Genomic DNA, 21,159 nt, shown 5'->3' with positions numbered 1-21,159 from the left:
AGCCACCACATTCCCATCGTTCAACAATAAGACTTCCCTATTGAAATGGCAAAATTGACTATTTTGATTAAAGAAAAGAACATAAGTACTTTTGTTTCCATATGGAAACCGCTTCTGAACTTCGTGCTTAGTGTGGAAAAGAATGTAACTCTGACTTTGGGTTTTACAGATTAGACTGATAGATCATACTATTATGGAAAAGCAAAAAGCTGTGATTTGATGTTAATGCCTTCTTTTACTGTAACAGAAGTCAGTGTTTCTTTTTCTTTCCTTTTACCCCCTATCTTTCATCACTTCACTTCTCCCCTTTCCCCTCAGAGGGAGGAATTTACTCTTCTATTTACTTTTGTATTTTTTTGTATTTTATAATACTCTATAACTTAATTTTAAAAATGTTTTAGAACAACAATAGGATTTCCCTCAGAAGTGAAATCACCACTTCTAGCAATGCTACAAATGGTCCTTGACTTACAACGGGAAGGAAGCTTGCCACACAGGACTGCTGCAGATTGGGAAGTGTGGGTGGCTCAGGAGATCGCAGAGTGATGTAAAAAATAAGTTGACAAATAGCAGCACTGAGAATATGGTACCCTAGGCCCCTGATCAAAATTTGGGTGCTTGGCAACTGGTTCATATTAATGACAGTTGCAATGTCCTGGGGTGAGATGATCCCCTTTTTACAACCTTCTGATAAGCAAACTCAATGGGGAAGCCTGATTCACTTAACAACTTCGTTACTAACTTAACAACTGCAGTGATTCGCTTAACAACGATGTCAAGAAAGGTTGTAAAATGGGGCAAAATTCACTTAACAAATCTTTTACTTAGCAACGGAAATTTTGGGCTCAATTGTGGTCATAAGTGAGGGCCACCTGTGGAAACATGCAGCCTCATGCAACTGCTTTAACCAAACATAGCTGGTGGCTAGAAAATTCTAAGTGATGAGTCTCATAGGTTCTCTCAGATGGAATTCATCAATTCAAGCCTCAGGAATTCTGGGAGTTGAAGTCCAATACTTCTGCCCTGCCCAGGTTTTTCCTGAAGGGGACAAATTTTCAGGGCTTCTGAAATCATCCTCATAATCATTTATCGACCCCATAATCCCTTGCGGGGTGGAATCTGGGCAACTGAATGGAGCTAGCAAAGTGTTTTAATGGCCGGATGCCCTTCCTGTTGCGGAGTTTTGTTCAGCAGATACATTCTCAGTGTGCCCAGAGAGAGAAATATCTGCCTCTACCTAGGATCGAACTTACAGCCTCCTGATTGTGAGGCGAGAGCTCCACCTCTAGGCCAGTGGTGAAATGCTACTGGTTCGGCCTGGTTCACCTAAACCGGTAGCAAAAATTGCTACCAGTTCAACCAAACCGGTAGTTAAAAAAAAAAAGCTTTGACGATCAGCTGAGAGGAGAAAAGAAGAGAAAAGTGCAGGATGGCCCCTCCCACCTGCCCCTTTATCCTCTCAGCTGATTGGTGCAGCAGAGCCTCAGCTGGTGTTTGGAAAGCTGCAGGCGCTTTAGGTGCACGCACATGTACGAAGTGTGCAATCCCCAAACCGGTAGGGAAATTGGTAGAATCCCACCACTGCTCTAGGCCACCACACGGCTCTTCCAGGGCTTCTGAAAGGGTTCTGAAATTCCTATGGCTTCTGTTCTCTAAGCTAGAAGCTCTCCAACTTTGGCAATTTTAAGACTATGGACTTCATTGCCCATAATTCCCCAGCCAGTTGTGGCTGGCTGAGTAATTCTGGGAGTTGAAGTCCATAAGTCTTAAACTTGCCAAGTTTGGAGACCCCTGCAATAAGCCATACAGCTGCTGGAGCTGCTCAGCCTCCAGGACAAATTCATGTCTAGAAAGGGCACTCAGAGTGTCTCTCATTCTGCTTTTAATGCTTCTGGAGTAAATCCAAGAAATCATTAATCTGGTTCAAAAGCCTCCTGTGAAATAGCCTCTTAGAGGGACAGGCAGATTGGATTTCAAGGTCACAGGGCTTCTGAAAACCACACTGTCCTTTGTTTCTTATTTTGGAGGGAAGACACGTTTTCAAAATGGCGCCTTGCAGAGAGAGATGTGGTGCTCTATAAATCTTGTTATGGTTGTCCATGACTTACAACCGTTCCTTTAGTGATCGTTCATAATTACAACAGCACCAGGGGTGGGCTTCAAAAATTTTAGCAACGGGTTCTCTGCCCGGTTGCTGGGTGGGCGTGGTCATGGTGGGTGTGGTCTAGTTGGCCTTCTGTACCATGGCGGGGGAGGCGTTTTTACATTCCCTGGGCTCTGGAGGCTTTCTTCAAACCTCCGGGAGGGCGAAAATGGCCTCCCCAGGCTCCGGAGGTTCTCTGGAAGCCGGAAACGCGCCTGTTTTTCTGGCCTTTCCAAATTTCCGGGAGGCTTGTTTTTCGCCCTCCCCAAGCCTCCATGCCTGCCCTGCACTTACCTGCATCCAAAACGGGCTGTGTGGAGACTCCTGGGAGGGGAGGGGAGGAGAGGGGTGGGAGGGGCCTGCCAGGAGTGGGATTGGGGGGTAACAGATTACAAATAATCAAAGTTGGAAGGGACCTTGTAGGTCATCTAGTCCAACCCCCTGCCCAAGCGGGAGACCCTACACCATTTCTGACAAATGGCAGTCCAATCTCTTCTTGAAAGTCTCAAGTGATGACGCTCCCACAGCTTCCGAGGGCAACTTCTGTTCCATTGGTTGATTGTTCTCACTGTCAGAAAGTTTCTCCTTATTTCCAGGTTGAATCTCTCCTTGTTCAGTTTCCATCCATTATTCCTTGTCTGGCCTACAGGTGTCTTGGAGAATAGCTTGACCCCTTCCTCTCTGTGGCAGCCCCTCAAATATTGGAAGATCGCTATCATGTCTCCCCTGGTCCTTCTCTTCACTAGATTAGCCATGCCCAGTTCCTGAAACCGTTCTTTCGAACTGCACAGAATCTTAGCTAGGTGCTGTCCTGAACCCCTGCGAACCCCTAGCAGCCCACCCCTGCACTGAACAGCACTGAAAAAAGTGACTTGTGACTGGGATAATTAAAAGGATAATTAACATAAATTAATACAGGTAGTCCTCGGCTTACAACAGTTCATTCGGTGACCAAAGTTACACTGACACTGGAAAAGGGGACTTGTGATTGTTTTTCACACTTACAACCGTTGCATTATCCCCATGATCACGTGATCAAAATTCAAATGCTTGCCAACTGGTCTATATTTCAGGTTGGTTGCAATGTCCTGGGCTCATGTGATCATCTTTGGCCACCTTCTGAGAAGCAAAGTCAACAGGGAAGCCAGATTCACTGAAACAATCAGTAACTTAACTATGGCTGTGATTCACTTAACAACTGGGGCAAGAGAGGTCATAAAGTGGAATAAAACTCAGTTATGGGGAAGGAAATGCACATCAGCTACTGATTTTCTCTGGAATACCTGTTTGACACCCCTCCTCCAAAGTTAACAATAGCCTCCAGCCACTAAAACGAAAGGAACAAAAAGGCTTTTTAAAATCCTGAATGTTCCTTACCTCCCCTAAGACCATTAGTTCCAAAATCTAAAATTATGTAACTCTACTCTGAGGGTTAATTATAATTTGCCCTGATTTGTTTGTAACACAAACGCTAGAATTTGGTAACAGCATCACAATGAAAAATACTGCGTTTTCCCTAGCAGTACTGATTAAATTTAGGGAAAGGGAATTCGTTTCTGAATTTCCTTTCAAAGGAGAAAAGAAAATTTAGAGAAAACTGCTTTTGAACGGTGAACGAGGTCCTTAAATAGTGACCATCAACAGCGGAGGGATTCCAAACTTTTCCCCCACTGGTTCTATGAGAGAGCACTTTGCGAGTGAGCGCAGCAATGAAAAACCGTCGTCTGTGTCAGCGCTAGTGAGGTGAGCTGTTTTTTAGCTCACCTGAGGCATGGCAATCTGCTCTGCCGGCAAATCAACTGAGCTTAAAAAACAAGGGAATATAGGACAGTAAAGGGTGGGGGCAGGTGGGCAGGCTAGCCATCAGTGGCAATTTCCGGTTCTCCAAACTAGTCAAAATTTCCGCTACTGGTACTCCAGAAATGGTCAGAACCATCTGAATACCACCTCTGGCCATGAACATCCTCTCATTCATTGCATTGATCCTCTCTAGCACTCTGCAACCTTTCTGGTTGATCATATTTCCAGTGAATCCAGTGAACAATCCAGTGATCATGTAAGGGTACTTTTTATTGGGCTTTTTCTATATAGTTAGTCGTCAATTTACAACCACAGTTGAGCCCAAAATTTCTATTGCTAAGGAGAGTTGAGTTGTACCCCATTTTTATTACCTTTTCTGCCACAGTTGTTAAGCAGATCCCTGCAGTTGTTAAGTGAGCCATATGGCCGTTCAGTGAATGAGCAGCATGGTGGCCTAGTGGCGAAGACACTAGCTTCCCACTCGGAAGGTTGAGAGTTCAATCCTAGGTCATGGCAGATGTTTCTCTTAGGGCTCAAAGAAAAAAAAAATCTGCTGTGAACTCCACACAGGCATTAGGAAGGGCATCCAGCCCGTAAACGCTCAGCTCCACTCAAGTCGACCCAACTCTACCCTGAATTGAGGGATTACAGGGTCATAAAAAAGGAGTTTAGGGTTGTTAAGTGAATCTGGTTTTTTTCCAGTGACTTTCCTTCTCAGAAGGTTACAAGTGGACATGACCTTGGGACAGTGGAACCGTCATAAATACATGCCAGCAGTTGTAAATCTGGAAATGGTCAGGAGTTACTTTTTTCAGTGCCATTGTAACTTTGAACAGTCACTGAACGAACCATTGCAAGTCGTGTATTAATTTATGTTAATTATGCTTTTGCAACTGAGAGCCATGAGGAATAATGTCAAGATACGGTAAGCATAATCAGGGGTGACATTTCCAGGCTTGCAGAGGTGGAGAAAAAAGAATTAAAAATAAGTTTATTGGGGAAGGGGTAATATTTCTTTCATGATTGTTTGGGGGCTGCTCTGAATCTTGGAGGGGGCATAAGGAGTCATATTCTCGGTGCCAGTTTTGACAATGTATTTTTATATCGCTCTGCAATTTCCTGAGCCACCCACACTTCCCAATCTGAAGGAGACCTATGTGGCAAGCTCCCTTCCTTAATGTTTCCCTTGGTAGGTAATAAAACATAATGAAAATTTAATGGAGTTTATGAAAGCAAAGGAATTCTGTCAGTGATCTTCTTTTGGTTCAGATCTGTTCTCATTACTGATTACCTCTGATTATTCCCTCATTTGAGCAGATACCTCAAAGCTCCATTGCCAACAAATACACAATTTTCACCCTTAACTCCTTCACATTCCCATGTTGTTCTTTTTCGAGCCCATAGAAAGAGGGTGCAGTGCTCAGGACATGTCAGTCCTCGACTTACAACAGGTCATTCAGTGACCGTTCAAAGTTACAACAGGAACCTATTTCCATTTGTGGTGGACGTGCCCTCAAGCTAAAAATTATTGGTTTAAAATTAGGAAAGGGCTGGAGGAAATTACAAAACAGAAAATTGAATTGAGACCAGAGACATTCCTATCGAGTATGTTAAGAGATAAAATAAGTAAGAAACTGCAATATATTATATTACATATAATAACTGCAGCAAGAATAGCCTTTGTCCAGAATTGGAAAAGTGACAGCATTCCCTCCAATATTATAATAAAAACAGTTTTAGAGTGTGCAAAAATGGATAGGCTTTCAATGGAAATGAAGGAGAGAGAAGAGACAGAGTACTACGAAATTTGGAATTTATGGTATAATTGGTTGCAAGATAGACACAAAATAGAGAGATGAAATGAAAGGTGGTGGTGTGATAAAATAATTTGGTATGAATAGGCATAACTATAAAGCAATTTACAGAGTCAGCATATTGTCCCCAGCAATCTGGGTCCTTATTTTACCCACCTCGGAAGGACGTAAGGCTGAATCAACTTTGCACTGGTGAGGATCGAACTCCTGGCAGTTGGCAGAATTAGCCTGCAATACTGCATTCTAACCACTGCGCCACCACAGCTCTTAAAAACAGCACTGAAAAAAGTGACTTGTGACCATTTTTCACCTCGATTCCTCATTGCTCATGTGGTCAAAATTCAGTTGCTTAGTAATAAACTCATATTTATGACAGTGGCCCGGGGTCATGTAATCCCCTTTTTACAAGTGAAATCAATGGGGAACTCAGATTCACGTAATGACTGTGTTACTAATTTAACAACTGCGGGAATTCACTTAGAAACAGTGGCCAAATAAAAGGTTGTGAAATGGGGCAAAACTCACTTAACAACTGTCTCACTTAGCAACAGAAAATTTGGGCTCAATTGTGGTCATCCGTTGAGGACTAACCGAAATGGAAGGATTTTGATCAGCTACATCACTTTGCTTCATAACAGAGGGTAGACAAAGAAGAGAGAACTGCAGAAATTACTATCTATCTTCTAGGAAAGGTTTTGCTTCCAAGAATTCAGAAAAGCTCAACAAGGAAACACAGCACAGGATACGGTTCCTCCGATGACATTACATTACACTTATAGATACAGGTAATTCTTGACTTACAATCATTCATTTAGTGGCCGTTCAAAGTTACCGCTGCCCTGAAAAAAAAGCGACTTATGACCAGTTTTCACATTGTTGCAGCTTCCCCATGGACAGAATTCAGGGGCACGGCAACTGATGTGTATTTATGACAGTTGCAGTATCCCGGGCTCATGGGGTCACTATTTGTAACTTCTCCAGCCGGCTTCTGACAAGCAAAGTCAATGGGGGAAGTCAGATTTGCTTAATGACCCCATGATTCACTTAACAACTGCAATGATTCGCTTAACGAGAGTGGCAAAAAATGTTACAAAATGGAGCCAAACTCAACTGCCTTGCTTAGCAACGGAAATGTTAGAGGGATACAATCAAGATCAAGGGAGGTACTAATACCACTCTATAAAGCCTTAGTAAGACCACACCTAGAGTACTGCATCCAATTTTGGTCACCACACTATAAAAATACGTTGAGACTCTAGAAAAAGGACAGAGAAGAGCAACCAAGATGATTAGGGGACTGGAAACTAAAACATACGAAGAACAGTTACAGGAACTGGGCCTGGCTAGTCTAGTGAAGAGAAGGACCAGGGGAGACAGGATAGCAGTCTTCCAATATTTGTGGGGCTGCTACAGAGAGGAAGGGGTCAAGCTATTATCCAAAGCACCCGAAGACCAGGCAAGGAATAATGGATGGAAACTGAACAAGGAGAGATTCAACCTGGAAATAAGGAGAAACTTTCTGACAGTGAGATCAATCAACCCATGGAACAGCTTGCCTTCAGAAGTTGTGGGATCTTCATTGCTGGAGGCTTTCAAGAATTGATTGGACTGCCATTTGTCAGAAATGATGTAGGGCAAGGGTCTTCAAACATGGCAAATTTAAGACTTGTGGACTTCAACTCCCAGAATTCCTGAGCTAACATGACTAGAGTTGGTCCACAAGTCTTAAAGTTGTCAAATTTGAAGACCCCTGGTGTAGGGTCTTCTGCTTAGGTGCGGTATTGAACTACAAGGTCCCTTCCAACTCTGTTAATCTGTAGTCCATCTGTAATTCAAAAGGGCCATTCTGTTTTAAATCCCATCATTTTGAATATGGAGAACTTTGTCAAAACCTACTAGTGGTAGCAGCAACCTGGGTCAGGGTGAACCTTGGATGAGGTTTTATCTATGCCATATAAGTTATAAGGAGGCTAAGTTGATTAATGGTTAATACAGGAGGAGAAAGAAGCAAAGGATGACATTAGAAAAATGTGTTCCACCCAAACCTCATCCAAGCAAACATATTTCATCTTACCCTGGAAGAAATTGCTTCTTGGATTTGCTGTCATTACATAAATTACCTTCTGTATCCATGATAAATAGAAATAAGAATAAATAAATAAATAGAAAAATGACAAGGGCAACCTCTCAAAGAATCTTGTAAAAGAAGGAGCAGTTCTTTGTCACAACCATTACTATCAGCTGGCCAGCCAAAGATCTAATTTGCAAGGTTCAAATTTGGGTCCACTTATCGCCCAGGTTCTATCTCAACTTCCCAAGGGCTATCCTTTAATTTGCAAGTTCTACCTACGTGTCATTGTGACAATCTGCTAAGTAACAGAATAAAAGAGTTAGAAGGAACCTTGGAGGTCTTCTAGTCCAACCCCCTGCTCCGGCAGGAAATCCTATACAATTTCAGGCAAAGGATTGTGCCAGTCTCTTCTTAAAAAACCTCCAGTGTTGGAGCACATACAATTTCTGGAGGGAAGCCATTCCATTGATTAATTGTTTTCACTATCAGGAAGTTTCTCCTTCATTCTAAGTTGCTTTTCTCCTTGATTAGTATTCATCCATTGTTTCTTGTCCTGCCTTCAGGTGCTTTTTTAGAGAATAGCTTGACTCCTTCTTCTTTGTGGCAACTCCTGAGATATTGGAACACTGCTATCATGTCATGTAGAGTTGTAATTGCAGGAACGTTCCAATCTCGGATGGCAAACCTCAGATAAAGAATGTTTCCAAGCAAATACAACTCAGGCAAACAAAGTCACTAATCTAAAGAAGGATTAGAGAGAGGAAGTAAACATATGTTAGACTTTAACTAGAGATAATTAATTGTATTAATTACTGTGCTAAACAGTAACGAAAGTTAAGCAGTAACCAAAGTTAACCAATGATGGAGGATAATTAAAAATGTGTATAAATGCAAGACTAGACTCCAATAAAGATCATCATGATTCAGTTGTTCATGATCAAACAACTCGACTGCCTCGTCATTACAACAATGTCACACGTAGTACTTCTCTTAATTAAACTAGACATACCCAGTTCCTGCAACCGTTCATTATGTGTTTTAGCCTCCTGTCCCCTAATCATCTTAGTTGCTTTTCTCTATACTCTTTCTAGAGTCTCAACATCTTTTGTTTACATTGTGGCACCCAAACTAGAGAATAAGAATGTAAGACAACATCTCCATGGGAGTTGACCCAGGATTATTCAGTCTATGCTGACTTCCCAGACAACTCTGACATCTGAGTAGGCAGTTACGTTCCTGCTCTTTCAAAGAGAAAGTCCATTATATCATTGAGACTAATGGGTGGGTTCACTGCTGTAAATCAAAAAAACTAATTGCAATATGAACCCAAGCTATTTGCTGGCTGGGGAATTCTGGGAGTCAAAGTCCACACATCTTAATGTTGCCAAGGTTGAGAAACATTGGGCCATACAGATGATCATCTAGTTTCTGCTTGAAGATCTGTACTATGGGGAAATTTTCATGAGGAACATTTCCTCTCTTAGCTTCAAGAAATGTATCCAAGTATCCAACCAACTGAAAATCAAATTACTGACAATAAAGAGGTCAGCAATCATCAAAATCTACTGTCCTATAGAATTACAGTATGGAAGGGTGGGGGAAGGTATCTTTGGAAGTCATCTAATCAAACTCTTGTATCTATTCCATTTACCAGACAATTCTGATCATCAGAAGCATTTTCTGCTGTCCACCTGAAATCTATCTCCTTGTACTTTAAACCCCTTGTTTATTGCCCTGCCTTCTAGGTCAATTCTGAAAAACTTTTGCCCCATATTCTCCATGACAGCTAACACATCTTCCTTTGGTGGTCTCTTTTCCACACTAAGAGGGACGTGGTGGCTCAGTGGCTGAGATGCTGAGCTTGTCGATCAGAAAGGTCGGCAGTTCGGCGGTTCAAATCCCTAGTGCCGCGTAACAGAGTGAGCTCCCATTACTTGTCCCAGCTTCTGCCAACCTAGCAGTTTGAAAGCATGTAAAAATGCAAGTAGAAAAATAGGGTGGGAAGGTAACAGCATTCCGTGCGGCTTTCGGCATTCAGTCATGCCAGCCACATGACCACGGAGACGTCTTTGGACAGTGCTGGCTCTTTGGCTTTGTAATGGAGATGAGCACCGCCCCCTAGAGCCAGAAATTACTAGCACATGTGCAAAGAGAACCTTTTACCTTTACCTTTACGTTTTTACACTAAACATACACCATGTGGGGTCCTTGGTGCTTTCTGAGCTTGGTTGTTTTCTTACAGACATTTCTATACCAATCTAGGTAATACCATCTATGCTAGCTTAGTAAAGAAACATCTGCAAGAAAACCAACCCAACCCAGCTTGGAGAGCACCAAGGATCCCATATTTCAATCCTGAAGTACAAATAATCTCTTTTCCCGATAAACATACCATATAATTCAACTCTTCCTCTGAAGTTTTTCATTCCAGCTACTTATTATTTTGATTGCTTTCTTCTGGATTTGTTCCAGTCTGTCCTTCCTAAAATGTATTGCCTGGAACTGCATGCAATAAATTATCTTGGTATTATTTTACAAAAGGTCAATTAAAAACTCTGCAAAGCATTCTTAGCATAGCCGGGCCATAGACGGATGTATCAAAATGTGTTATTTTTGTGGGACATTTGTATGTATTCCAATCTGATCAAGCAAAATGTTATTCCAATAAATTCAGTGCGTCCCTAGTGACTTGTTCCATCTGTTTCCTAGTTAATTTGGCAGACCCTCTGTGTTTATGTTTGCGTGAATGGACGGGCAATGATGAGGGAGAGGATTTAAGGAGGAATGAGGTAGCTCACAGGATGTTCAACTGCTGAGAAAGAAAGAGGCAGTTAACCCAATTTCTCAATCTGGGTACTCTCCAAAAATATTGACTTCAATACCCAGAATCCTCATCAATGGCCATGGTGGTTAGGGGAATGTGATAGTGGATGTCTACACATAGCTACATATAAGCTTCCATCATCATGAGGGCAAGGGACTAACTTGGGAAGGAGTACCATGCTGCTTTAAGAAAAAATAAACCAAGTTCTTAAAGTCCCAAAGGTGCTTTTTCAAGAGGCAACTGGACTTTCTTTGTTTTCCCTGGAAGACGTTTCGCTTCTCATCCAAGAAGCTTCTTCAATTCTGAACTGAGGAAGAGTCAGATCTGAAGAAGCTTCTTAGATGAGAAGCAAAACGTTTTCAAGGAAAAACAAAGAAAGCCCAGTTGCCTTTTGAAAAAGCATCTTTGGGACAACCATGACCTTGAGGACGGAGAATCTCCATAGGCATCAAGTACAGGTAATTCTTGACTTACAACAGTTCATTCAATGACTGATCAAAGTCACAATGGCACTGGAAAAAAAGTGACCATTTTTTACACCGATGACCATTGCAGCATCCCCATGGTCATGTGATTTATATCCAGCCGCTTGGCAACTGGTTCTGTCATGCCCCTGTTGGAATCTGATTCTGAGGAGGAGGTTGAGCAGCTGACAGGGAGTGGGAGTGTGGCTCCGGTGGCTGTGGAAGAAACTGGGGAAGGGCACAGTCTGGCTGGGCATTCAGAGGAAGACCCAGGGCCACTTTCTCTTCATCCTAGGGCACGCAGGGAGGAATGGAGAAGGAAACAATGTGGGTTACGGGGGCTACAGGGGAGGAAAGGGCCCTGATCCTCTTCATTAGCTGCAGCTGGGAAAATTGTTTAAAAAGGCAAACTACACACAGCAAAGTTGCTGGAAGCAAGACGTGCATTATCTCTGTTTGTCAGGCATATCTGGGTTCTGGCATCCTCCTAACTGTGTATGTTTTGTTATCTTTCGGAAGTCTGCAATTCCTTACCCTGTCCTGTCTCTCTAATTGCTGCAACGTGGTTTGTTCTGGTTTTTATTTATAATTTATATGTACTTTGGGTTTGGATTGAATTTCTTCCCTTTAAAAACTGTTCTTGGGAGAGTTTTTTCTCCAGCCGATGATAACTGGACATTGGGGGCCAAGTTGGAGGTATGAAAGGGACTTTATCTACTGTTGTGACTTTGTTGCTTTTGTGCCACGCCCCAGGTCATCACAGGTTCATATTTACAATGGTTGCAGTGTCCCAGGGTCACGGGATCCCCATTTGCGACCTTCTGACAATGGGGAAGGCAGATTCACTTAACAACGATGTTACTAATTTAACAACTGCAGTGATTCACTTATCAAATGTGGCAAGAATAGTCGTAAAATGGGGCAAAAACCATTTAACACATTTCTCACCTAGCAACATACATTTTGGGTTCAATTGCGGTCCACCTGTACTTAAAGAATACCCAGCTGCAAGTATAAAAATAAAAATTTAAACCCCCTGCTTAGGCAGGAAACCCTACACCACTTCAGACAAATAGTTATCCAATCTCTTCTTAAAAACTTCCAGTGTTGGAGCATTGGATGGGAAGACATTTCTTATAAGCAGCTGTGGTGGTGCAATGGTTAGAATGCAGTATTGCAGGCTAACCACTGCCCACTGCCGGGAGTTCAATCCTGATTGGCTCAAGGTTGACTCAGCTTTCTGTCCTTCCAAGGTCGGTAAAATGAGGACCCAGATTGTTGGGGGCAGCATGCTGATATTGTAAACCACCCCGTGAGGACTATGGAGCAGTATATAAGTCTAAGTGCTTTTAGGACTGATGATGTTACCTAGTTGGGTAATGAAATGTCTACAAGAAAACCACAAAGCTGAGACAGCACCAAACACTCCACATTTCCAATCCTGAGCTACAAACATTCCCCTTTATTGATACTTCTTTTCCAGAAGTGTTAATGCCAAAGCAGGCAGTCCTGGGTTGATCTAAAAGAAGGCAATTCTGTTCTAATCTTCACATAATGACCACTATTCAGCATACGGACAGAAGCTCGGGAAGAAATCTGGCTTCCCATGCCAAAGATTCAACTGCTGGGGTTTCCAGATTTCATAGAAAATTATGTAACAATTGCTGGATCTTTGGGATCAGCCAACATTTTTTGTCATTAGACTATAACTCAAAAAAAAACAAAAAACCCAAACTCCAAGCTTTTGACTTTGTCGAATTTCAGCTGTCTTCGTCAGGTACAGATACAGATTAACAGAGTTGGAAGAGACCTTGTCAGTCATCTAGTCCAACTTCTCACCCAAGCAGACCCTACACCATTTTTGACAGCGGGCAATCCAGTCTCTTCTTGAAAGCCTCCAGTGATGGCACTCCCACAACATCTGAAGGCAACTTTTGTTCTATTGGTTGATTGTTCTCACTATCAGAAAATCTCTCCTTATTTCCAGATCGAATCTCTCCTTGTTCAGTTTCCACTGACCACTGGCCAGGAACTCAGGATCGTAGCGATTGGCAAGATAGACCTAAAAAGCAGGCTTTATCCTTAATATTAAATCAGCTGGATGCATGTATGGATTTATTAGAACCAAATATTGTGTTATTTAGTGCTTTGCTTTGCTAGTGAAATTAACCATTACTTATTACACTAAAGCTTCCAATCAAATAAACGGTTATGGCTCAGAGCAATGTGTGAAGTCCTCCTTTTGAGCAAAAAATATATATCTATTTTTAGCTATTTCATGGTTGGATTTTAAACGAATGTAATTATTTGCCACCAACCATTTCCGGACAGTGTTTGTAATAAATGACTCAGATCATATATTAGGCTACTGCTGGTTTATTGAACTATGACTTATTGATCAGAACAAAACAGACTCTTGCTGAGCCAGAAATCAAACAAACCATCATGGAAGTAATCTAGAGAGGTCCTGGGGATCTTTTCCTTGGAGGTCTCCAAGCAGAAACTGGACAGCCATTGGATGCCTGTGTTTAGGAGGTCAGTCTCAGTGACTTAAAGAGCAATCTTCCAATCTAAAAATGATTCGATGCAGAGGTGGTGTTCAGCAGGTTCTGACCAGTTCTGGAGAACCAGTAGTGGAAATTTTGAGTAGTTCGGAGAACCAGCAAATACCACCTCTGACTGGCCCCGCCCCCATCTATTCTCTGCCTCCCGAGTCCCAGCTGATTGGCTGGGTCTTCTTTTGTTGTCCTGCACAGGAGAACGGAGCTGGAAAGCAGGTTAGTGGGGTGGGAAGGGAATGGGGATTTTGCAGTATCCTTCCCCTGCCATGCCCACCAAGCCACGCCTACCACGCCCACAGAACTGGTAGTAAAAAAAATTGAATCCCACCATTGATTCAATGGTATAGCATGGTCTGTGCACCAGGTTTTCTCACTGATATCTCCATTTCAGAAGAATCAGGCACCCGAGTAATGGAAAAGCTTCCTCTGTTTGAAAAACAGGGAAAACCTTATATTAATTCAGAGCAGTTCTGACAAATACACAGTACAGGTATAGTCCTCAACTTACGACCACAATTGAGCCCCAAATTTCTGTTGCTAAGTGAGACAGTTGTGAGTTGGCCCCATTTTACAACCTGTCTTGCCACCGTCGCTAAGTGATTCCCTGCCATCGTTCACTCAGTAACACCTTTGTAAAAGCGAATCTGTCTTCCTCATTGATTTGGCTTGTCAAAAACCGTCATGAATATGAACCAGTCGCCAATTATCTGAATTTCAATTATTGGAACCTTGAGGATGCTGCAACAGTTAAAAGTGTGAAAAATAGTCATCAGTTGCTTTTTTTCAGGGCTGTTGTTAACTTTGAACAGTCGCTAAACAAATGGTTGTAAGTTGAAGACTCTACCTGTGTTTACAACAGTGATGAAAACTGCAGATCAATAAAAACTGCAGACTTACATTCATTCATTTAGTTACAGCATCAATGAAAAAAGTGACTTACAACCAATCTTTGTACAGTACTGACAACCATGCTCATGAGCCCGCAGTGGTTAGAATGTTGTGTGGCAGGCTAACTCTGCACACAGCCAACAGTTTGATCCTAATGGGACCTGAGGTTGACTCAGCCTTCCATCCTTCCGAGGTCGGTAAAATGAGGATCCAGATTATAGGGGGCAAGATGCTGATTCTGTATTCTTAGAGAGGGTTGTAAAGCACTGTGAAGGGGTATGTAAGTCTAACTGCTATTGCTATTGCAGGCTAACTCTGCCCAGTGCCTGGAGTTTGATCCTGACAGGCTCAAGGTTAACTCAGCCTTCCACCCTTCCAAGATGGGTAAAATGAGGACCCAAATTGTTGTGGGTAATAAGCTGACTCTGTAAACTGCTTAGAGAAGATTGCAGAAGCACTATGAAATTGTATATAAATCTTATTGCTATTTCTATTGCTAATGCAGGCTAACTCTGCCCAAGCCAGGAGTTTAATCCTGACTAGCTCAAGGTTGACTCAGCCTTCCATCATTCCAAGGTCAATAAAATGAGGACCCAGATTATTGGGGGCAACATGCTGATTCTGTATTCTTAGAAAGGGTTGTAAAGCACTGTGAAGCAATATGTAAGTCTAAGTGCTATTGCTATTGTCATGCTCAAAATTCATGTATTTTGCAACCAGCATGGATTGACAAGAGCTGCCGCATTTGGAAGTCATCTGATCCCCATTGCAACTTTCCCAATTAGCTGCCAACAAGCAAGCAGGATTCACTTAATGACTGTGCGATTCACTTAACAACTGCAGTGATTTGCTTCACAACCAGGGCCAAAAAAAATAGATCTTACAATTGGGCACAATTCACGTAATGACTGCCTTGTTCAGCAGTGACCTCAATTGTGATGGTCAGTCAAGGATCGCCTGTATCAATCAGTGCCTGAAGGCTGGGGGCCACCGGAGTAGATACTGTTGAACTAATCAGTCAGATAAACTGTGTATAAGAAAGCTCCCTATGTATCTGAGTGAATCAATGAACTCGGCAGGGCGAAGAGGAAGACAGCTTTGTGAAATGAGCTACTTCCAAATATCAGATAACAGAACAGATAATAGAATAACACTGTTGGATGGGACCTTGGAGGTCTTCTAGTCCAACCCCTGCTCAAGCAGGAAACTCTATACCAATGGTGGCTAACCTTTTCAGCACCAAGTGCCCAAAGCGTGCTTGCACATGCACATCCCCAAAATGCAGCATGCATGCGTCCCCATGCATGTGTGTGCGTCCCCCGTGCATGCACCCCGCCCCTGCAGAAACCCCAAGTTCAGCCAGCCAGCAAGAGGCATGCACGCGCATGCGTGGCAGAGCCAAGCTGGGGTGACAGCTTGAACGTCCAAAGAGAGGGCTCTGTGTGCCACCACTGGTACGCATGCCATAGGTTCGCCATCACAACTCTATACCATTTCAGACAAATAGTTATCCAATCTCTTCTTAAAAACCTCCAGTGTTGGAGCACCCATAACTTCTGGAGGTCAGTCCTTCCACTGATTCTTCTCACTGTCAAGATTTTTTTTTCCATGTTGCTTCTCTCCTTGATGAGTTTCCATCCATTCCTTCTTGCCCTGACTTCAGGTGCTTTGGAGAATAGCTTGACCGCCCTCTTCTTTGTAGGAATCCCACAAATATTGGACCACTGCTATTGCGTCAACCCTGGTCCTTCTTTCCATTAAATTAGACATGCTAAGGTTGACCCCCCCACCCCCAATCTTCTTTGTGGAAGCTCCACTATCTAGGAGTATGGCAAGAAAGGTGATAAAATGGGGCAAAACTCACATAACTGTCTCACTTAGCAACAGAAATGTTGGGTTCAATTGGGCTCAAATTTTGTGCTCCGTGTTCCCATGTCTAAGGGGCTGCCACAAGGAAGCACCTGAAGGCAAGACAAGAAACAATGGATGAATACTAATCTAGGAGAGAAACATTCAGGGTCTTGTGCCCATATCCTCCTGCAGAAGAAATCTCCAGACCTCTCACATCCTGGACATAAAAGTGTTTCAATTCTTCCCCTTGGGACAGCACTATAGGACCCTGCATGCCAAAAACAACTAAACAAAGACAGCATTTTTCTCTCATACCATCACTCTGCCGAACACCTAATTCTCACAGTGCTATCTAATGCCTGTGTGTATTTATCCATGTAGCATGTAGTATTATTAATTACTCTTTTTTGTATCTTTCCTTTTATTGGGATGATGATGAAGATGATAAGATGATGATTGATTATTATTCTGTTGCTTTTCATGTGCACTGAGAGCTTCTGTAACCTGAGATCAATTCCTTGTGTGCCTAATCACACTTGGCCAAATAAGGCACTGGAATTCAATTCAAAGGAGTCCTGAACAATGAAAGCACCCTTTGAAAGCAACTACTTACCAAGACGGCTACCATGAACACCTCCCACTGACCATGAGAGAAAAGCAAGGGGGCGCACACACATTTACAATTGCCCACAAGCGGGCACGCATCTATTTCAGAGCACATCACCCATGTGCCAACTCTTGTGTCACAATCCACCTTCGAAGCACAGGAACCAACATTGGCCAATGATTGCCGTGAACCTGTGGCAGTGGTCAAGAAAGAGAGGGGACTGCCCTTCCTGCAGACTTTGTCCTTTCAGCCAACATGATACAAAGCATGCTGCCAAATTACATTTTTTTCCCCCGCTGCTGAATCAATCCTATTCTTAAACTAAATGTTGCACTTCCCTTTTAATTGCAAGTAAAACAAGGTGATTTATGGATAGGATGACGGATGGAGGGATGGAGACAGAGAGATGTAAACAGTCAAATAGCACTTCCAAATTGCAGCTGATGGGGACATCTGAGCGTCCTCGTTTTGCAAAGCCCAATATTGACACACTATTTTCTTCCTCTCCCTGTCAAGCAAAGTGACAGTTTGGACTGACAAGTTGGCAAATCAGGATTCATAGGTATAACACCACCTTTATGCAATCAGCAACCTGTGCCCTCTCACTCTGACTTAAACAAATTAAGCCCTCTTTCCTGGGTTGTTTTTTTCCCCCACTCCCAGAATCTCAGCTTGCACCCAAAACACGAGGTCCATCCCACATTCTCCAGAAAACCAATCTTGGTCTGTCCCTTCCTATTACAGTTAGAGAATAGAGATTTCCTCCCTCCCCACAAATAACCCCATTAATTCCATATTTCCCCATTTATTAAAACACCAAGCATGTTGCACAGAGTTGTTTCCTTAATAATCTTCCGCCACCATGCCAGTTTTCCTCCTTCCTCCTTTTTTGGGGAAGAACGTGCAAAAAAATAAATAAATCCATGTGCACAAACAACTCCAAATGTACACGCGTCCGTTTAAGTCATCAGGACCTCAGCGTTCCTGATCCGGATCCAGAGCCCCAATTCTACCTAATCCGCGTTGTTAGGAGCACAGGTTTACGATGCAGTTCGCCCAAGGCTCTTTCCTTACCTGGAATTTTGCTCCCCGGTTTCAACTGGATTCACAAGGCAGGGATCCCACCAGCCGACATCAAGGTGAGAATTAGTGACCGAAGGAAGAAAAAGGAGGAGGAGGAGGAGGGGAGGGACAGAACGAGAGAAAGAGGCAGGCGAGACTCAAGAGTGTATCCAGCTGCTTCAGATTCCCTCGTCAGAGAGCGGGGCTGCAAACGCATTGTTGATGTGGAGTAGCAGGGGATGCGTCTGCTCGGTCTCTCTCTCTCTCCCCCTCCACCGTCTCGTGGCGAGGACCTTCGTGGCCGCTAGGGGGCCCTTCCCGCTGCAAAACCTCGCCCGTGGATTTGGGCAAAGCGTTGGCATTGCTACTTGCGAGAAGGACAAAGAGATGCCTCGTCCAGACGGCCGGAAGCGGTGAACGAGAGCGCTAAGGAAGGGCTGAAGTTGCAGAGGGAGACCCAGCTCCGGTCCAGGGGTTGAAAAGGGAAGGAGATGAATCTGGAAATTCTAGACCTAGAAAATCTAGAACGACGACGCCTTCGGTCCGATCTAAGTATAGTATATAAAATCATACATTGCAATGTCCTACCTGTCAATGAATACTTCAGCTTCAACCATAACAACACAAGAGCAAACAATAGATACAAACTCAAGGTTAACCGTACCAAACTTAATTGCAGGAAATACGTCTTCAGCAACAGAGCGGTCAATGTCTGGTCAACTGACTCTGTGGTTTCTTCCCCAAAAACTTTAACCTTAGACTATCTACTATTGACCTCACCCCTTTCCTAAGAGGTCTGTAGGGGACATGCATAAGCGCACCAACGTGCCTACCATCCCTGTCCTATTGTTTCTTTTATTTTTCTTATATGTATCCATGTATTCATCAACTATGTTTTTACTTATACCTATTATCTTGTAAGCAATTTACAAATAAAATAAAATAAATGTAAAGAAGGAAGAAGCATCCTTGTATATTCCGTTCACATTTAGCCAGGAAGCTGGTGAGATTTCGGCCTGGCTGGCATAGTAAACAAAGTGGGTGGGAGAGGGGTTGTTTAACAGAATAACAGAGTTGCAAGGGACCTTGGAGGTCTTCTAGTCCAACCCACTGCTCAGGCAGGAGACCCTATACCAGTGGCCCCCAACCTTTTTTGTGCCACGGCCCGGTACCGCCATCACAAAATGATCTGCGGCCCGGTACCGGCATCAGCACACATGACAAGGCAAGGCGAGCCGAGCGACCGGCCAGCCAGTCCCCCGCTTCTCCCCGCCACCTTCAATTCCTCCTTTGTACCTTTTTTGTGCTTTTTTGATCTCCTCCGCCATCGGGACGGCTCTTTGTTCGAAGCCGCCCCCCTTCGATGAAACTAAGGCGCAAGGATTCCTTCAGGACCCAAACGCCGCTTTCCAACCGGAAAAGCTCACCCGGAAGCACTTTCTGTCGAAACAAGATGGCGGCGCCCAGCAAACCGGTGGCCCGGTAGAAAATGAGCCGGGGCCCGGTGGTTGGGGACCCCTGCCCTATACCATTTCAGACAAATGGTTGCCCAATCTCTTCTTTAAAACTTCCAATGTTGGAGCATTCACAACTTCTGGAGGCAAGTTGTTCCATTGTTTCATTGTTCTAACTAACACTCAGGAAATTTCTCCTTAGTTCTAGGTTGCTTCTCTCCTTGATTAGTTACCACCCCTTGCTTCTTGTCCTGCCCTCAGGTGCTTTGGAGAATAGGTTGGCGCCCTCCTCTTCTCTGTGGCAGCCCCTCAAATATTGCAAGACTGCTATAATGTAATGTAAATCTTCTTTAATGTCAATTTCAGTGGGTTTCACACAACATGCCAACCTGAACTAAAATGATGTGGGGTAGTTTACACTCCAGCACAGGGGTCCCCAATCCCTGGTCCCACAGCATTCCAGAAACCGGTCTGTGCAAACAAGCAAAGGCTCACCCACGGATGCAGGCAACACACGAAACCACACCCCGTCTGGCCCGTGGAAAAACACTCTCTCCATGGAACAGGTGCTTGATGCCCAAAAGGTTGGGGACCGTTCAGAGGTGGGATTCTACAGGTTCGCACCTATTTGCCAGAACCAGCTGTTAACATTCTAAGCAGTTCGGAGAACCGGTTGTTAGAAGACATTACTGGCCTAATCCTGTAAGGAAGACAGGAAGGAAACATTCTGGTGTTGCTTACAGAAACTGCCTCTCTGTTAACTCTTGTTACATTCTTGGCAGGACTAGACTTCCTGTCTCAGGAACTTCTCTGGAGTTTTTTTCCCCTCCTTTGCTGGTACTTTGCTTGAGTGGAGTGACTATTCAAAGTTAAAATGGCACTGAAAAAAGTGACTTATGATCATTTTTCACACTTACGACTGTTGCAGCATCCCCACAGTCATGAGAGGCCAGACGAGGAGATGCGTGCCTCGATGTGAGTGATGTTGAGTTGGCCATTCCCACCCAGTCACATGACCATCAAGCCACACCCACCACCTAAGCCATGCCCACAGAACCGGTTGTTAAAAATTTGAATCCCACCCCTGGGACCGCTGCTCTAGCAGGAGTACAGAATAACAGATTTGGAAGGGACCTTGAAGGCCTTCTAGTCCAACCCCTTGCCCAATCAGGAAAACCGATACCCATGATGGCAAACCTATGGCACACGTGCCAGAGGTGGCATGCAGAACCCTCTCCGTGGGGACGCAAGCCGTCGCCCCAGCACAGCTCTGCCATGCATACATGTGCGCCTCCTGCTAGCCATCTGGTCTTCGGGTCTCTGCTACACATGTGCATGCACTGGAGTGTATGCACAGGGGTGGGGTGCAGGGGTGGGGAATGTGCATGCATGTATGGAGGACACACACACATGCACTTGGTGCATGCACAGGGTGCATGCGCAGGGTGGGTGCATGCACAGGGGATGTACGTGCATGCATGGGGATGCATGCGCATTGCACTTTGGGGATGCACATATGCACTTTGGGCACTTGGTGCCGAAAAGCTTAGCCATCACTGCCCTATACCATTCTGTTGCTAAGCAAGATGGTGGTTAAGATCAGCCATGCCTGATTTTTAT

The 21,159-nt window shown here is 43.8% G+C and overlaps 1 protein-coding gene across 1 annotated transcript in view; it reads right to left on the bottom strand.

Annotated features, from left to right (window-relative positions):
• The window catches only part of RAP1GAP2 (RAP1 GTPase activating protein 2), a 305,221-nt gene extending 286,897 nt beyond the window's left edge, over positions 1-18,324 (bottom strand). Inside the window, exon 1 of the mRNA XM_087957354.1 lies at positions 18,098-18,324. The gene's annotated coding sequence lies outside the window, so the exon portion shown is untranslated. The remainder of the gene's footprint in view (positions 1-18,097) is intronic.
• Positions 18,325-21,159: the final 2,835 nt, after the last annotated feature.

This window comes from Notechis scutatus, chromosome 1, assembly GCF_049901735.1.
Source record: "Notechis scutatus isolate UNSWTSFEM ecotype Mainland chromosome 1, rNotScu1.2, whole genome shotgun sequence".
Taxonomy (NCBI): Eukaryota; Metazoa; Chordata; class Lepidosauria; order Squamata; family Elapidae; genus Notechis; species Notechis scutatus.
This window is presented reverse-complemented; position numbering and strand designations above follow the sequence as displayed.